General features: G+C 41.0%; 1 protein-coding gene across 1 annotated transcript in view; it reads right to left on the bottom strand.

The window, feature by feature from the left end:
- Nucleotides 1–18459, bottom strand: part of ncoa1 (nuclear receptor coactivator 1) — a 73495-nt gene that overhangs the window by 45746 nt on the left and 9290 nt on the right. Inside the window, exon 2 of the mRNA XM_050059027.1 lies at nucleotides 5132–5370. The gene's annotated coding sequence lies outside the window, so the exon portion shown is untranslated. The remainder of the gene's footprint in view (nucleotides 1–5131; nucleotides 5371–18459) is intronic.

Genomic DNA, 18459 nt, shown 5'->3' with positions numbered 1-18459 from the left:
TTTAACCAAATTATCAGAAAATCTACAGAAGAAAATTCAAATTTTTGTGCCTTTCCATACTGCTGCTATGGCACAAATTGCCAGTCACAGGGCTGACACATAGAGACAGACAACTATTCACACTCACATTCACACCTACGGACAATTTAGAGTCACCAATTAACCTGCATGTCTTTAGACTGTGGGAGGAAGCTGGAGTCCCAGGAGAATACCCACCCTGACACAGGGAGAACATGCAAACTCCACACAGAAGGGCTCCCCCTCCCAAGATGGGGAAGAACCCTCTTGCTGTGAGGCTAACCACTGCACCACCATGCCGCCAGAAGGGCATGTACTGAACCAAATTTCCTGACCTTAAACAGGACAAAGTAATTTGATTTGCTTAATTTTGGAGATTGCTGCAATATTACTTCCCGGAACAAAATAGTAACTTGTCTTCATGTATAATTGATCTCAATCAAATTGATCCAATTGCATTTAACAAGAGTTTTTTTCTGAGAGACGAGTGGGTTTTGGCTGTGTTACAATAGTGAACAGAGTTTACAACATAAGTTAAAATGCAGATAAATTATTTAACTGCCTTCACATTGTTTCTTGGAGAAATCAGGACAGTACAGATGGGGTTACATTTTCCACTTGTGCATATTTTGCCAGAAGAAAAACAAAAAACAAAACACCCACAGTACCAGAAACTACAGGTGCAACCATGTGCTTACTGTTTCTTTTTTACCCAGGAGCCACATCAAAGACAACTTTCCATTACCTTATGATGGACAATCTGTTTGAGCCAACATATGCAGAGTTTCACTGCTCTGCCACCGACAAAATGCTGCTACAACAAAATCCCACAATGCTGCATGCATATTTGGCAGAAAGGTGTTCCCAAGTTCTGCTCAGCTACAATACCAAACAAACAATAACGAGCAAAACAATCCAATTATAAAACAAGTTAGACCGCGTACATTAACCACAAAATCCACCACGGAGCATTTTGAAAGCACTTCTTATGCGTGGAATCTCACATCTCTCACTTAATTCATCTGACCCTCTGGTGTACTGACAGTGAAACACTCACATCCCCAGTGTTTCCAACTGCTGTCAATCACTTTAATTGTTCTCCATCTGCCTCACCTCAACATGTCTATGTTATTCTCGTGTATTAATGCAGTCTGAGCAGACCGATTTGAGAAGTCTGCAAACAATAACAACGACAAAGAGGAAAGCAAACAAATCAGGCCTGAACCCAACACTTTTCATTATCAACTGATCTCTTATTTCCCTGATTAATCCATTAGTGGAACATTCCCACACAATTAGAGCAACAGTCGTTATTAAATCACTAAACAATCTGCTGATTACCTCACTGATGAGTTGATTATTTGCTCTGTAAAACGTACAAAACAATGAAAAATGCCCACCTCAACTGCCAATAGCCTGATGCTGTGTTCACACTACGAGCAACAGGCTACAAGTTGTGTTGTCAATGGAAGATGGTGACGTGAAGATTCTAACTGACACCCGACACTTGTTGCTCAAACGGGTGTGACGCGCTACAAATCAAAGTTGAGTTGAATTCAACTTTTTTCAGCGCTCCAATGATGCGGTTAAGTGTCAGCTAATCAGATGTTTTTGTTTCTAGCTGTGGTGCTGTGTTATTTAGCTTAGCTAGCTGACGCTATGCTAGCTTTTTGAGCATTGTGGTGCACATGGGGATGCAATGGGGCGGTGAAATGTGATGTTAAAATGGGGCTCAGACACTGATGAAAAGCAAAGATATATTTCTGACCAGATGCAAACTCTGGATGACACTCAGTACGTTTACATGCACGCAGTAGTCTGGCTAAACTCATAGTTTGGCTAATCAGTCAAGTCGGGCTTCCTGTCTTGACTGAGTATACATGCAGAAGAGAAAATCAAATTTCTGACCAAGTACATCTGACTCCGCCTCGATAGGCGGTGCTGTGTCCTTTTTAACACAGTGCGCATTGAACTAGCTCCGGTTGACCCGAAGAGGAAGCTAACGACGAATGAAGATGGCGGAGATGGATGTTGCTGTTTCCGACCGACCATAAACTTCAAAATGTTTAGCTCCTTTAGCTGTCGGAGCATGAATGTAGTTTCCTCGTCCGTCCAGAAGTGCGTCTTCTGCTTCCCGGTCACCATGGTGTTTGTTTGTTTTTCCGGGAGTTACCGCACTGCGGCTACGTCATCTTCTTCTTGTTCTGGGTGAAAGCCCACGACAGAAAAAATGGTGCATGTGCAGAACGCTGAGTCCGACTCCAGTCGGACTAAGTGGATACATGCAGCAATAGTTTGATGTTCAATCGAATTATCTAGGTGTGTTAGTCGAGCTACGGATAGTCCAATTTCAGTCGGTCTAAGCTGCTTACGTGCATTTAAAAGTCCGGTTTCAGTCGGACTAAGCTAATAATTTGATTTTCTCAAGCTGCATGTAAACATATTGATTGAGTCGAGGTGCTTTGGGGCAAGTAGCAGACACACACCATGCCACGACAACGTAACTATGTCAAGGAGCAATTGGGCAACTCTTTAATAATGTAGCTGGCCACACTACTGCTGCATCACTAGTGGTGTTTATACACTTATAGTCAACGTCATCCAATTGTTTTTGAAGTCCAACAATCTAAAAACCAAAGATTTAATGTAAGGCAAGAAAAAGCAGCAAGTTCTCACATTTAAGAGGCTGGAAGGTGCAAATATTTAAGATTAAACATGTATCAAAATAGTTCCCTGAGTCCAAGATGTCATCATCAAATTTCTTAACTTGTATATAACCTGTAAAACAAACAAACAAAACAAAAACGGGGACTATCCACGTTTAAAAAGCTGCAACCTTTAGATTTTTTGGCTATTAAAATCATTAATCAATTATCTGAGTTAATCACAATTGATTTATGTGACTGTTGCTCTAAAAAGAATATCTGCAAATTGATTTGCATACTGTGACATTCACAGGAACCAACAGCAGCATTTAAAATGTTAAAAACACTAGAGAACAATGGTCAGCGGTAATGCAAGTATATTTTGTAAAAAATAACAATTAACACTGGTGTCCCTGCTTCTCAACCAAGAACCTTGTTAGGGTTCCAGTCCATTGTTTGCCGCCATCTGTGTACACCCAGATCCAGGATGTTTACCAAGAGTAAGAAATAACCTTGGACTGCACACAGCTCCCCACACACTGAGCCAAACTCTACAGTGTATAGATACATAGCGTAAGTAGTGGTGAGCTGCAGCCAAAGGACTGCTGCCACTGTTCTCGTGTGTAACAACGGGAGCAGAAACGTGAGCTGTAGCGTGAGATACAAGGAGATTGTTCCTTAGAAATGATGCAATATGTATAAGCTGAATATAAAACGACATATATTTGTCCACAGAAGCAGAGCTGTCCCTCGTCTGTCTTCTAGGGCAAAAAAAAATCACTTCTAAATCCTAAAAAATAGACAAAACACATCTATAAATATATCAGTAAAACTCTGAATATTTTTTTAAATAACAAGTGTATGAAGTCACCCATTTAAATCTGCATATCTGCCTCTCAGTGCCTCTGCGTGCGTGTGTGTGTGTGTGTGTGTGTGTGTGTGTGTGTGTGTGTGTGTGTGTGTGTGTGTGTGTGTCATAGCTCCCCTAATTTTTCACAGAGCATTTTCAATCTCAAACACGTTCGCTGCCAGACTGATAATTCCACATGAATATTCATCATTTATTGAACTCCACTGGTCTCTGTGTAATTTCAAGTGTGAGCGTGGGGGGGTGTGTGTGTGTGTGTCCTCATTTCAACTCGTGAAACACCACAGGAGGCCGAGTCAGACATGCTGGGATGTTCAGAGCCACGCAGCCGGTTTGGGGCCACAAGTCTAAGGGAAATAATGCATAAAGGCCAGCGAGAAAGAGAGAGGCGTTATCTTTCTCCTTTTTTCCTTTCTCGTAACAATCAATTTAGCCTGAACCAACTGCTCCTTTGCGAAATTAAATTGACAGACAGATTAAGTCTCTGATAAGACAGCTTCAAATCCAGCCAATTATGCATTTTGTTTTGTGTCTTACTTGTAGTTATTTCCACCCAGAGCCTTTTTCATGGTTTTTATATCATGACAATTGACAGTGTTCTAGGTGTTTATCATCTTTTACTGCAGATCTTGACACAGCTTCAGTTTGCTCTGTTACACACATACAGTAAAGGGCCAAAATAATTGCCAACAGTAAAACACAAAAAGTCAATATAGCTCAAACTGCATTTACACCCTGTAAATTAATAAAAAATGAACAGCACTTCTGGCATGTTGTGGCACTGCTCACACTTGTTTACTTGCTACTTGTCTGTTTTGAATTGATTCCTCTTAATACTTCTTGCAAGCTGCATTTTGGATAAGTCATTATGGAGATATGTGCAAAGACTGAGGGCAAGTAAAACAATTTCAAATCAAGTTTATAAGAAAAAAAGTGCAGAGGTCTGGACACTTTCTACCACTGTATTCAGGGTAGGTATTATAATCTCAAAAGCATATTGATATTGAAGCAAACTGATGGACTAGCTGTTAGAAACTGCTGCCCAAACAATTAAGCAATTAACAGAAATGCAATCTAATCATTTAACGTTCAAAATACACTCATTTGTCATGAAAAATACCAAATATTCTCTGGTTCAAGCATCTCAAATGTGAGGATTTGCTTTTGCTTCTCTCTTTTATTTCAATGTAAACTGATTTTTTGGGGGGTTGGGATTGCTGGTTTTTGTGCACACTACATCCATGGCTCGTTTTCAGCTCAATACAGCAAAATAAGCAGCTCCTGTGTCTTGTTTTACTTCTCTGAATATTAAATATTGACCTCTGCTCACCTCTACCACTGCAATCCTACAAACATGGCCTCAAGCCTTAGTTAGAAGCTCCGTACGGACACTAAAATAATACATAAAGCATGTATTTTGAGTCCAAAAAAAGTATATAATGTGAATAACTTGGGAATATTCAGTGAGAATCAGTGTTGAATAATAAGCAGTTACATATGATATGAAGAAAAGTACACAAAATATATGTAGGCTGTGAGCTGCAACACTGTATTCACCTGTGGCTTATAGTGAGACATACTGCAGCCATACTTTACTTACTTGATCTAGGGCTCCAGTGGGTGAGTCATGTGTTGGCTGTGGTCGGCCTTGTCCAGGGCTCAGAGCAAAGATAAAGGGAGGCAGGGGCGACTGGGAGGGGGGCGGGCGGCGAGATCAGTGGTGGCCAAACAGCTTGGAGTCAAAGTGATGGAGCAGTAGTGGTGGCTGGGTTATGGCTCCACGGCCGCTCTGTCACATGGCACCATCCCAGGTGCGGGGAGAAGCCTGTTGGCCTCTGACTGAAAGATGAGAGAGAGATAAGAAACAAAACAATGTTGGTATGTGATGCAGCAGATGTCTTATCTGACACGATGCGTTACGGACAAGAGTTGATCTGTCACGTAGGTTATAACAAGCATAGAACCAGAAAAACACCTAATGATGTTGCAGATTTAGTGATGCTGTATTTCCAGTAGTCAGTGAAAACTGTTCCCATTTACCAGATTTACAACTACAGAAAAAATTGATGATCAAAAGCAGCACCGTGACACGTGAGGCCCCCTGCAGCTAACCCTGAGTGGGCCCCTTTCCTGCAGCACAAAGCAGGTGAATTTCAAAATCCTTCCTAGTGAGGATACCTATCATTTCAAAACCAAAACCAAAACTGAACAGACCACATCAGAACACTGGACACAGTTTATGAAGTTAAATGCACTGAGTCAATATGAAACTGTTGGAGCTCTATAAAGGGTCACAAAGGTGCTGATCCTGTGATGGCTACGACTGCTGGATCCGTTCACGACCCGTACTCTAAAACTGACTCCTCCTCATTACTTATCAGCCCCTTTTACACTGCTTCACCAAGGAGGGGATTTCATGCTGTTACGCTGCCGCACCGCTCTGTATAAAAGGTACAGTCACGGAATGGAGGACAGAATTGTCTCGCCTTTAAGCAGGCATCAGAGGAAGTAGCAGCGCATAAATAAGGTTAGTATGAATGGAACAGCCAGCAGGATGGGATCATGGGCGGCACAGGTGCGATGTTTTGACGTGTTGTGCGTGCGACCCACCTCAGGAGAAAGTAGCTGTTCGCAGTTAGCAGCTAACTCAAAGATGTAAAACAGTAGCTGAAAAACTCAGGAAGTCCTTGCCCTCTGAGCAGAGGTTAAGATCAGCCGCCATATTACACATATGGTAAATGTTATTGCCAAGATAATGCCATTTGTATATTTTAGAAACATGCCAACACGTCTTTTATATGTCACACTAGAGTTCGATGCTTTTGAGTTACATGTCACGCCAGTCACACCTCTTGTGCTTTTGCAATGCCTGCATGCTACTTGAAATCACACACTGGAACGGCATAATGCCGCCGTTGTTTGGTTCCGTGTAAAAATGCAAAGGCGGCATAAAGAAGGGACTTTGTAGCGGCCCTATAGCACAATCTCTATGGAAAAGGGGCTACTGTCTAAGAGCATATTACTTAATTCTCAAACTTGTAGTTAAAAGCCCACCTCCTCACTCGACTCAACCTGTTACACAACTGTACTGAGAAAAAAGCTTTTCCTCTAATGCCAAAATACTTTGAATCAGTTTCTCAAACAGAGCTCCAAAGATTACATCAACTGTGAATATATGTTCATCTTAGCAATAGGACTACGGCAGCTTGTCTGTTTCTTACAGGGAGGTGAGTTTACCTGTGCACACCTTCTGGTGTGTCACTTAGTTAAATCCCATGCCTACCTCTTGGAGTCCACACTGTGAGGTGTTAATTTTCAGTGTTCAGGATGGCCAGCCCTGACAGTCTCTCCTGGGCCAAGGTGCTTCTCAGTTATGTTTTAATTAGTTTCAGTTTTGAGAGGGATCGTGCAACAGTCACAGGCAGAGTAAAGTAATGGAATAGCCATGGCTACATCAGGCATAGCATCAGGTGAGGGAGAGCCCAGATTGCACCCTAACAGCTTCAGCGTCCAGTGAAGGAGAGCTCAGAGTTTGTTTTTCTATTCTTATCATGTCGACTGACGGGCAGGGGTGGGGACTGCAGGGGCCTCCCATCTCGCAGGGGCTACAGGGGTATACTTTACGGCCCAGATCAAAAGATTAAGGAGGGGATATCTGAACCCCAACTTGCTCATTGTGTGGTGATTGTTGGCTCACCTGCAGCACATTTCTAATTTCCTTTTTTGTTTATGACCTCCTTAAAAATACTTCAAACCACATAGGGCTAGGCTATATGGCATTAAAATAAAATCCCCTGCATGGGGTCAATTCACACTTTCAATAGGTTTTTTTGTCCCTGCAAAATGCAATATGACTAAGACATGATTGAAACATCATATGGGACTTTATATGCAATAATAAAGATCTACAAAACCTGCAGGCTGTCAAAATATATGCATACAGCTATAGACTGTCAGTGCTGGACATTTCGACTAAGAAGAGCAAACACAGAGCAGAAAAGTCAGCACGCTGATTCATCTGCTCGTGATGTTTATGTTTCTTGACAAGACATCAGCCTGATAGCCGCAGACAGCTGGCTAGTTAGCCACCCAGCAGGTAGGGACAGACTGAACATAGTCAAATCTGCACACTGTTCTGTTAAATTACATGGCTTCACCTCTCATAATCACTGCGCCTCGTCAACAAACAAACAGAGAACACACATCGGTGTGCGGAGTCAGTTTTTCAATCTGTCCCTCTCATAGATTTAACCAGTCCAGCTAGACACCTGGGGGTGTTAGACAGCATGTAACCTGCAGCAAATGTACAAAAAGTGTAACTATTCATGTAATATTTAAGGAACTGTTGTGACTTCATACAACTAATGTAGCCAGCTATCATCTATGTTATGTTTTGATTAGGGATGTCAACTTCTGTAATTTTGTTATTGATAGTGCAACACCCATTTAACAGTAAGTAACCAGTTAATTCTAAAGCAGAATAAAAAACACAACATAACAAGAGGCCTTTACAGGGCATCGGTAGAACAGTGGATAGTGCCGACGCCCCATGTACAGAGGCGATGCCTCGCTGCAGCAGTTGCGGGGTCGACTCCGGCTTGCAACCATTTGCTGCATGTCATCCCCCCACTCTCTCTCTCACCCCATTTCATACTGTCCTATCCATTAAAGGCAAAAGGCCCCCAAAAAATAATCTTAAAAAACAAACAAAAAAAAACAAAAAAAACAGGAGGCCTTTACTTTAGTTTGGCGCTCCACTGACTCAGTGAATTCACCGCACTATCCATTTAGATGCGGTGAAATCTGAATGTCTTGTGATGTCAATTTCTTCTTCTTTTATTTTATTTTCTGCTGGCTTTGCTGACAAGACAGTCAGCTAGCTGTGCTAACATATAGAAACATACTGCCCACCCTCTGGTCTCCACTGGTTAGCCCCGGGTCATGTGGGGGCTAGCTAGCATTGCCGGTCATTTGGCAATTACCACGGGTAATGCAGTCTCAGTAATAATGTGCTGTTGCTTCGGCAACATGGTAGCCACCCACCAGTCTCATTCCAGGTAGCCCTGGTGAGTAAGCAGTTTCATTTTGAGCAATAAACCACTTTAGCATTGTTAACTGTCAGCACCACTCGCCATGCTTACGCTGCTAACTGTGCTAACAGAGCAAACCATGAAAACATAGCTCAAAATGCTGAAAGGGGGTTTTGGCGGCTCAAAATTGAGCAACTTATCCACCGGGGCAACCTAGGGGGAGACTGAAGGGTGGGCACTAAGGCTACGCAATATCAGGAAAGCATGGGATTTGTGATAACATTGTTAAATACTGACAATATGACTCACAATAAATAAACAAATATAGAAGCATTTTTTTAATACAGCATTTTGCTTGGACAGTAAAACGTCACTAGATCATCATCAACATGAGTCAATACGTTATCGATCAGTAGCACAATCATATGATCATATGATAATATAGCAAAAACCAAGGCGCATCCCCTGGATGGTAAAGCACCATCGTCCCTGACATAAGTGAATATAACATCTGCTGTCACAGCAGACATTGCAACTTAAGATAAAATTGGATGTCTGTTGTAATATCCTACATATTTGTGAATTTGGTTGTATTTTCTGAACCTCAAAAATACAAGGTTATTGTTTACTGGCAGTCCCCAATGACCTCTGTGCCACCTGCCGCATTTACCAGAAAACGGCGGCACACCAAGCTTCGGAGAGCTGAGAACAGGTAGGTGGGCGGGCAGACAGGTGTAAGATCTGTGCAGTGCACCAGAACAAAAACACCAACACATCTCAAACAGAATGATACTAACATCTAAAACACAAGTTTCACTCTCGGTGGTTTCTGTGCCATGATAAGTATTCCATAAACTAGTAGGGTTGAAGTCACCTGACACCACTGTTATAACACATCATGCAGCTTGTGAATACATGGCACATCTAAATACAATATTTATCGCAATCAAGCAGTTTTTTGCGATACCTATATCGCACAAGTTGATATCATGATGAAGGTAAATTTTTTTGATATATTGTGTAGTCCTAGTGGGCACAATGTTCCTAAAGCAAAGCTGTTGGGTTGGCATGGAGTTATTAGCCGTAATAGTCGAATGAGTGGCACCACTAGCTAGCTTCCACCAGATTCAGGTGGTGGGCAGTGCACTAAACTTAAAAGTAGTGAAATAATCCTGTACACCAAGGTGTGTAACCAGTCAAAAATATTCTCGGTGCCTAACCAATTAATGGTTAACTGTTGATATCCTGAACACACACATTGTATAAAAACACAATTTTGACATAACTGGATATAGCACGTAACCCCTCGACACATTTAAGCACTGCTTCCACCACACACTTTCGGTATAGTACCTTTGGAGCCAAAAGTAACCCTTCAGATATGGTACCTAGACCTAGCGTTTCCACTGCAGCACCCTTAAATGTGGGCGGGGTTGTTATCTCTGCTTCATCCAGCACTCATTATATTTCCTCATTACCGGTGGCACAGAACAGTGGTTACGTAACCCTCAATACCAGTCACAACTCAGCCCTGAGCACAGTGACTGTCCGCTATCGAACAATCAACGGACTATAGTGTTCACAGCTCCACCTTTTAGTATCAGATCTGTGTGCTAGGTACCCCAACAGAGGGGGGACCCACAATTGGGACGGTAAGGAAAAGTTCCATTGGTACCATCCACAACTTTTCACAGTGGAAACAGAAAAAAAGTATACTGAGCTGAACTATACAGTACTGCTTGGTGGACACTGGGCTTTAGTGTCTTGGAACATTGTCTGTAAGGAAGAATTGTAAAACCTACACAAAAAAAACAAGAACACGTCTGTGGCTCCAGTACGTTAAACACAAAATTCCAATCAAAAAAGTACCAACAAGAGCTGTGTTCGAATTATGTCACGACATTAACCTGTAACTGACCTAATCAAAGGGGGCCTGAAATGTCATTAGAACCTGAGTACAATCTGCTTCACCGGCAGGAAAATGACAGCGCCTTAGTATAAGAATATTCATTTTATGGTTTCCTGTGGTTTTTATACAGATGACAATAAAACTTGAAACTTGAGATAAAGACAAAAACAGAGAAAAAGAAAGGAAGATCGCAATGGTGAGTGAGAAAGCAAAACTAAACAGAGGCAGAACATAAACTTAATTTGGTCCTCACTTCATTGTGGTTACTTAATAAATCAAACATAGCAGATAAAACTCTCAGAAACACTCGGAGAACTCAGATAATGGTGGTGTGCCGTGCTGAAATTTCATTGGCCAGTGAGACAAAGTCAAAAGGCCATCCCTTGACAAGTATCAGATAAGGATAAGAATGGGATTCACTCCAGATGTGGATGTGTGCTCAGGAAAAGCGGAGTGTCGACTGACAAGACTCTGCCAACATATGTACTCTGAATATAGCCTATAGCTGAAAATTCGTAATTGATGCCTGTTCTTTACCTTCGTCATCTTCAACAATGCTCAAACAACCTCTTTACAAGTAACAAGTCTTAGTCTTTGAAGTTACACAAATATTGAGACGATCTAATCTAATTTGCTGCCAGTAAACCCACATGCATCTGGTCACGTTCCAAGGTATGATCAAGGAGAGGGTGACCATTTAAAACAGGGAAACTTACTTGTTGGAAAGTACAACCTGTTGCCATACATGCACTTCAGAATTCAATGATACAGCTTTATCAAAGATGATACAGCCGGCTTTTCAAACAGTCCTTTATTTCTTTAAGTTTCAGTGGGAGCTCCATTTGTCCTTCACCGAGTTAGGTCCATCCGCAGTCTCTCGGCTTTATCTATCACCGGCTTGTTTTGGAACAGCGCGACAGTCTTTATACCTCATCTATCAATGCTTGTAAATACGTACAAGGACTACTTAACAAATGGTGCAGATGTGGAAAGGTCAGCTGGCTTGTACAAGCACGTTATAGGCAAGAAGAAGGTCATTGGGAGAGCCCACCTTCGGAGATCTGTTTTTTCTCAATAATAATAATAATAATGATAATAATAATAATCTAACAGCACGTTAAGCATTGCAGAGTGAGTACATCACGTTGCAGCACTCACAATGCATTCACAACTTCTGTCTCACACCTTATTATGCAACAATAAAACTATGCCAACATACACACCCATAGGAAAACCAGACTGATCGGTTGTTGATTTCTGACAGCATCAGACCAAGACACTGTACTATGTATACTTTTACTGATAACAAGCATATAAAAGAGAGCTGCAGTGGCACTGCAGTAGACTGCAAACTTTCACCTGTTAAACATCTGTATGGGAGAACTTAAACTGTCCCAATGAGAACATTGCATTCAATTGTCTTGTGGTATTTAAATGAGAATACTCTTGGAAGCAGACATCCTCACACATCAAGGGTAGCCATTAAAGACTTTTAGTAAAACACCAAGGTAAGAAATTAAGACATTTCCAAATAAATATCTGTTATTTTTAATTGTATATAATAGTATTTAACGTGTTACGATCACATGCTGTGGCGACAATTCGCAACATAAGACAGCAACTCAGAACTAGTTACTACAACCTAAAAAATGAAAACAAGAGCGGTCCTTAATTCAATTTTCAACAACATCCAGAGATAATGACCTCAGATAAACGTGCATCAACTTCTCTTCCTGAAATAACAGCCTGAAACCAGTGTGGAATCTTTTCTAATGATCTTGCACACGGTTTGTGTCACCTATAAATAACATGTTTATGCTCTTCCAGCGTCTTGAAATGCTGCCCCACTTCAGGCGGCATTCTTAAAACGTGACAGCAGCTCTAAATCATGTCGAGGATAATTGTGGCTAATTACTAGTTGAATAGGTCAATAATTACAGCTCTATACGTGCCGTGAGACTGGTGGTTTGCTCCGCACGGGATATTCAATGGACCCTGTCTTATCTTTTAACAGTTGTTTGTTTAAACATGGCACTTGACACTGGATGTTCAGCAAACATTTTCAAAAAACAAAGTGAGCACACAAACACGCTCAGCACTGTCCCTCTGAAAAACAAACCCGTTAGCATAGTCATCTGTCCAAGAGGGATGCAGCTTATGGACATCGATTTTCATTTTTCAACTTCAGCTGGTGGGGTTGCCATCGGCCAAAATGCTTTAGAAGGGCAAAACTCCTGTGGAAGTATGAGTAGTAGGCAGTACTGTAAGTAGGCCTATACTAAACAAGGTTTGGAATTTCCCTCAAATGTTACAACAATTTCCTGTGAACACTTCTTCACTTACTGATACCTAAACTCATATCAGAGTTTTGGCCAATACCGAGCATCAATCAGATACCAGCGCTTGATTCATTTTCAAGGTTAAAATCTGTGTAGAAATGATTGGTATCATTCTTCTACATGCAATTGAACTTGCTCTGTTCACACAAGTTACTAAATATAATTAGTTAAAGGAATTAACTATTAGTCAATTAAACAGAAATTAATTTTAAGTCTTTTGAAAAGCAATTTATCATTTTGCAAATTTTGGAAATGCCATGTACAGGTTCCAGCTTTTAAAACATGAACATTTTATGCTTTTCTTTGTCATTGATCATAGTAAGCTGAAAATTTTGGACCGTAGGTCTGACCAAACAAGCAATTTCAATGTCACCTTGGGCTCTGAATAATTATAATGGGTATTTTTGCAGCCCTGAGTCCTACGTGGAAGGATAACATCTGACAGATGCCAGATCTCTTGAGTATCGGCTCTTCAACTGATTAAGCGAATTGTAATGTTGCATCACTGATTTGTTTTTCCTGAAACAATGAACACAAGAATGCTACATTCTCTTTATCAGAGACCTCATGACCCCTCAACCCTTTCTATCAAACCCCATGAGGGTGCTGGCTCCATGTCTGTTTCACCTCCTTCAGCCAATCTAAATACAGTATGACAGGCTAAGAGCAACCAATTGTGTAATTTACCATGCAGGATGAGACAGCACTTGAATTACAAAGGGGAGATTTCTGCTTAACCAGGTTTCTCACAGGTGCTTTCTACTTGTTTGCATAAATAAATACTACCTATGAATAAAAAAATCAATCTAAATAAAGCTGAAAGCTGAAGTACAAAAGAAGTTGATTTCTTCAGCATAAATGTATAAAAATCAAACATACATACATCAAGAAAAACAGTGGAATACAACACTGGGTTAAAATGCTAAGAACATTAAAACTCTAAGTGGCATCTTGTCATTAGGCGCCTCAAATCAAGATCAAATTCAGGTCAGGAACACGGCAGGATGAAACAGAAATCACTCACCTACAGCAGGTCAACTGGGGTTTGAGAGTAATCGCACTCTTCTTGTCCTGATTTGACAAAGTAACGCGCTTCCCTGTGCGTAGTGACGTGATTCCCTTTATGCAGACGCTGCTGAGTGCAGTCATCACTAGCACTGTCACCGAACCTGTTTTTCCTTTACACATATTTGCATTGAGTGCAGCCAAAAAGTTGCGGTGCTGGCAGGCCGGTGGAAACAACACTTCAGTGACCTGCATTATATCTAAATGGAACAAGGGGGAAAAGTTTGGGAAGGTTGGACAGATAAAGTATGGGAAGCTAGATGGACATTTCTTTGGACGTCATCAGAGGGAAGGTGAGCTGCTGTAGCCTACTGACTGTTTAGTATATCAAGATTACAATAATATAAAGTGCATGTATTACATAATTAATATTGACAGTAACAGACACCAAACTATGCACGGATTACGCAGCAATTATGCAACACAATGCTACTACTTTCACTCAATTGCATATAATAAGCCTTTCTAAATATACTTCTGTTCATTTGTTTATCCGAATACACTCTCTTTACTTTACAAGCAAGATGCTTCATCTCTTATTCAGCAGGAGTGAGCTACTTATTAAACAGTAAGTAAATATACTAAGCCAGAGGGATTAGAAGAAGGAAGAGAATCACTGAGGAAAACTATCAGGAAATAAATCAATAATACTTCAATCATAAGTAACAGGACTAAGACTACGAGTCATCTATAAAGAAGGAACTCAGTCACAGCAGTGTGTTGAGCTAAATACTGTCATCAACATGCTAACATGCTGATATTAAGCAGGTATAATGTTACCATCTTAGTTAAGGGCAGAGCTGCCGAAAGTGGGGCCAAAGTTTGCCAGCCAGATGTTTCTAGTGACAAATAAATTACAATTATTGGTTTTGTTTTTAAATCATAATATAAATCTCTGTTTATGCTCAGTGTTTCCCATACATTGAACGTCATTCTGTAGCGCACCGGCTGGAGCGCCTACTGAGAATTCTTCTTTGGCATTCAACTACCAGAGGGCTTTTGAAATCTTCTTTCTGAAGCCGCAAATGCTCTGATTCAGGGTGCCATGCAGTAATTTGTGTCTGTTTGCGTGTAATTAATTTGAGTCTTACCTTTTGTTTTCTTTTCGTATTGCGTATTTTGTATTGTTTTGCGTATCTGTAACTGTGTTTGTGAGGGAGTTTTAATAAAATATTTTGTCTGCACTAGGGCTGTCAAAATTGCTTAAAAATGACGTTCGAATATTCCTTCTAAAAATAACTCATAGGTTTGAACCATTCGGAAATTTTTTTCCCCCCATTATGTCCACAAGAGGGCAAACTAATACAAGGAAACATACTTGTATATGTATTAATACAAGGAAACATAACTACTTGTAGGTATTTTTATTTCAACATAAACGTCTTTGAAAACATTTACATACCTACACATTAAAACACATAGAACAATTATCTATAACATTAGGTTATAAACGACTGCGGACCTCTCGCTCGCCCCCCCTCTCTGACCTGTCAGGCCACACCGCCCGTGGAAGCGCTGCGAATAGCCTCGAAGCGAAGCCAGTTTCCTTTCGGCGCCCATGTTGTGCCGCGCTGCGCCTCGCAGCTCTGTGGCCGGCTCGCGCCCTGCAGCGATCGTTTCGGCGTCTGGTCTATGTGTGCGCTGCGCTGCGCAGCACTTCCGCAGGCGGTGTGGCCTATGCAGTACGTTCAGTGCAGCGGCCCAGGCCAACGCCCACTCGCAAAGAGGACAGCTGCGGTGGTGTTTTTTTTTTCTCCACAATCGAATATCAATTTTCACATTCGAAGGTCCTTTTTTTTCAAATTCGAATTTAAATTAGAATTTAGAATATTCGTTGACAGCCCTAGTCTGTACATGATTTAAAATGATAAAATAGCCCTCCAGAGGCAGATCAGTACGTCAGTCATTTTTCTTTTGATTACTGAAATGTTTAACCACTAATCCTTAGCTGTATTTTAATTGTAACCCTTCACCATAACATACCACTAGTGTGTTTTTCAGTATAAACAGAACATTTTTCACACATAAAAAGCACAAAGATGTTGAAATCTAGGCGTATACTGCCATCATAACTTGGCTCTCAGAATTCACCAGATTGATGCCTTTAAATCAAATATATACAAAATTGTCTCTCCCTCCCAGTCAGTGTGGTCCGAGTAAAGTAAAAAAGAAAATGGAGAGGCAGAAACTGTGGTATCCTTGTACAATTTTGAATCTTCACAATTCAATACAACAGGTGTTTGCTTTTGGCCTGTGGCACACCATTAAGTTTCAGTTTGGGCCCTCCAAGGAAAAAGCTTGGGCACTGCTGGTTTAGGGTATTACAGGCTAACATTTACTACTAAGTACTTAACACAATGTACAATTGGGGATGTTGGGAATGTCTTCATATTTACAGGATTTGGGTCATAAACAAGCGTACTGAAACAGAAAAACTGTCCTTGTGATGTTACTTAAGTTATAACAAGTGATTTTGTGGGGATGAATGCCTGTACTAAATTTCATAGCAATCTGTACCACTTTTGTCATGACCTTTCACTTCCACCTTGTGGTGGTGCTACAGGAAAACACTTTGGATCATCAAAGTCATAAGCATATATAGTGTGGGGAACGTGATTATCAGCAAAAAACCACCTGTTGTTGTTGTGTGGTGGAAAAATTTTTCCATAAATACCTGAAGCAATCACCTCAGCAAAAACTATAAGTGTCACCCCATTAACAGAGACACAAGAGGAAAAGCACTGTTACTTCATGTATTATCTCAGAAGCTAAAACTTTAGTTCCTTTTCATCTGTGAAGTTTATAACCAGTTTTTAGTGTTGCTGCTTAAATGTCCAACAATATTTGCTGCAGTGATATTACTGCGCACGAGGAAAATGTTTACAATTACTGAAAACAGCCTCTCTAATCATTAAGTAAATTGTTAAAAAAAAAACACTCATGCGTCAATACATAATCTAAAAAGCAACACAGCCCAAAGGGAGTGGTAGAGAGGGGGTAAAGTGCCCATGGGGGTGCAGGTGTCTAAATTGGAAAAAATTATTCATTCGTGTAGTTGGTGGGTGGATGATTTTTGTATACATGTGGATTCAGATGCCGCCAGAGCCAATCTGCGCGTCACTACTAGAGATACAGAGCGGGCATGGCTACGCATCATTATCCCTAAACTGACAACATAACCTCAGGCATCGATGCTGTCTGTGAAATAAACACGCCAACAGAGCAGATCAGCGTCTCCACAGTGCAAAGTTCTTCCTGTAAAGATGCTACATACAGCGTTGAGTTTGCAGCATCTTAACAGCATACTGACATCAGAGAGAGTAGCAACCATTAAATTCAAATCCACATGCTAATCACTGAACGCACATACTTTCTGACAACTGTTTACTGCTCCCATTTTCCTGGAACTCACTGTATCTGATTTGACTATAGCTTTTCTTCTCATGCTCAATTCAGGTTAGGTAGTTTAAAAAAAACAGGGTGGGTAAACCCTCGCCATTTAGACTCTTGGCATGTACTAAAAACGTGTGTATTACCGAACAACAACATCCAGAACTGTGTTGTCCATTTTGCTTTCTACACAGACAGTAGAGCTATGGCTGAGTACAATGACTGGTGCTGGGATGCTGTGCCTGTAATTCCATGAGTGGGTGGAAAGTTATCGCGGACTGCAACGGCATCTACTAAAAAGAGATGTAAACAACCAGAGCGCTGGTGTGAAAACACCTGTGGCGTGTAAAATGGCCGTGAGCCCGCAGCCAGCATTTGAGTATCTGGACCACAAACAGTAGTTATTTGCCAGCATTACATTACACACAAAACAAAAAACAAGACCACTTCCTTTCCTCTTACTGCTCTGTTTCCCTCTGTCAATAGCCACAGTCTAGACATCACCGATGCAGTAGGTGTGCTGCTTTGCAGCCTTTCTGCTGTGCGATAAATCAGGCTGCTTTCCCTCTGACTCCTGTGCAAGGCAAAACCCTTACACACACACACACACACACACACACACGCACACACACACACACACACACACACACAAGTATTCACTAGCACTGAAGTTTCTCACTATGATACAGAGAAGACAATGTTTCAGTCTTTTTGCTCTTACTATAGCTTCTACTCACCCAAGTGTGTCTAAAGTGGGCACTATATATATATAAAACTAAAGTGAGACTGGCATAGATAGGACATGTTTGCAAATAAAGACGCCTGCATTGTGCCTTGCCTGCTACACTGTGACCAGGACTCGTCAACTTTTCCAGTCACCTGTAACTAGGTATGTGAGCCTTTTATGGGTGGGGTTTAGGGCTGCAAATAACAATTATTTTCTCGACTAAACAATCAGTTGTTTGGTTTATAAAATGTCAGGAAATTATAAAAAATGGCGATCACTGTTTCCAAAAGCTGAAGATGACATCCTAAAATGTCTTGTTTGATCCGCAACCCAAAGATATTCAGTTAACTGTCATGAGCTGCCATTACATGGACAATATTTCTTCAGTCTGATTGAAATCATTCTGATTCAAGATACTAACTGAACTGTTTACCTAGATGCTAAATAAAGTGATCCTATAAGATGTGC

Source organism: Epinephelus moara, chromosome 12, assembly GCF_006386435.1.
Source record: "Epinephelus moara isolate mb chromosome 12, YSFRI_EMoa_1.0, whole genome shotgun sequence".
NCBI classification, from domain to species: domain Eukaryota; kingdom Metazoa; phylum Chordata; class Actinopteri; order Perciformes; family Serranidae; genus Epinephelus; species Epinephelus moara.
The sequence above is the reverse complement of the archived record's forward strand: the minus strand, read 5'-3'. Positions and strand labels throughout refer to the sequence as shown.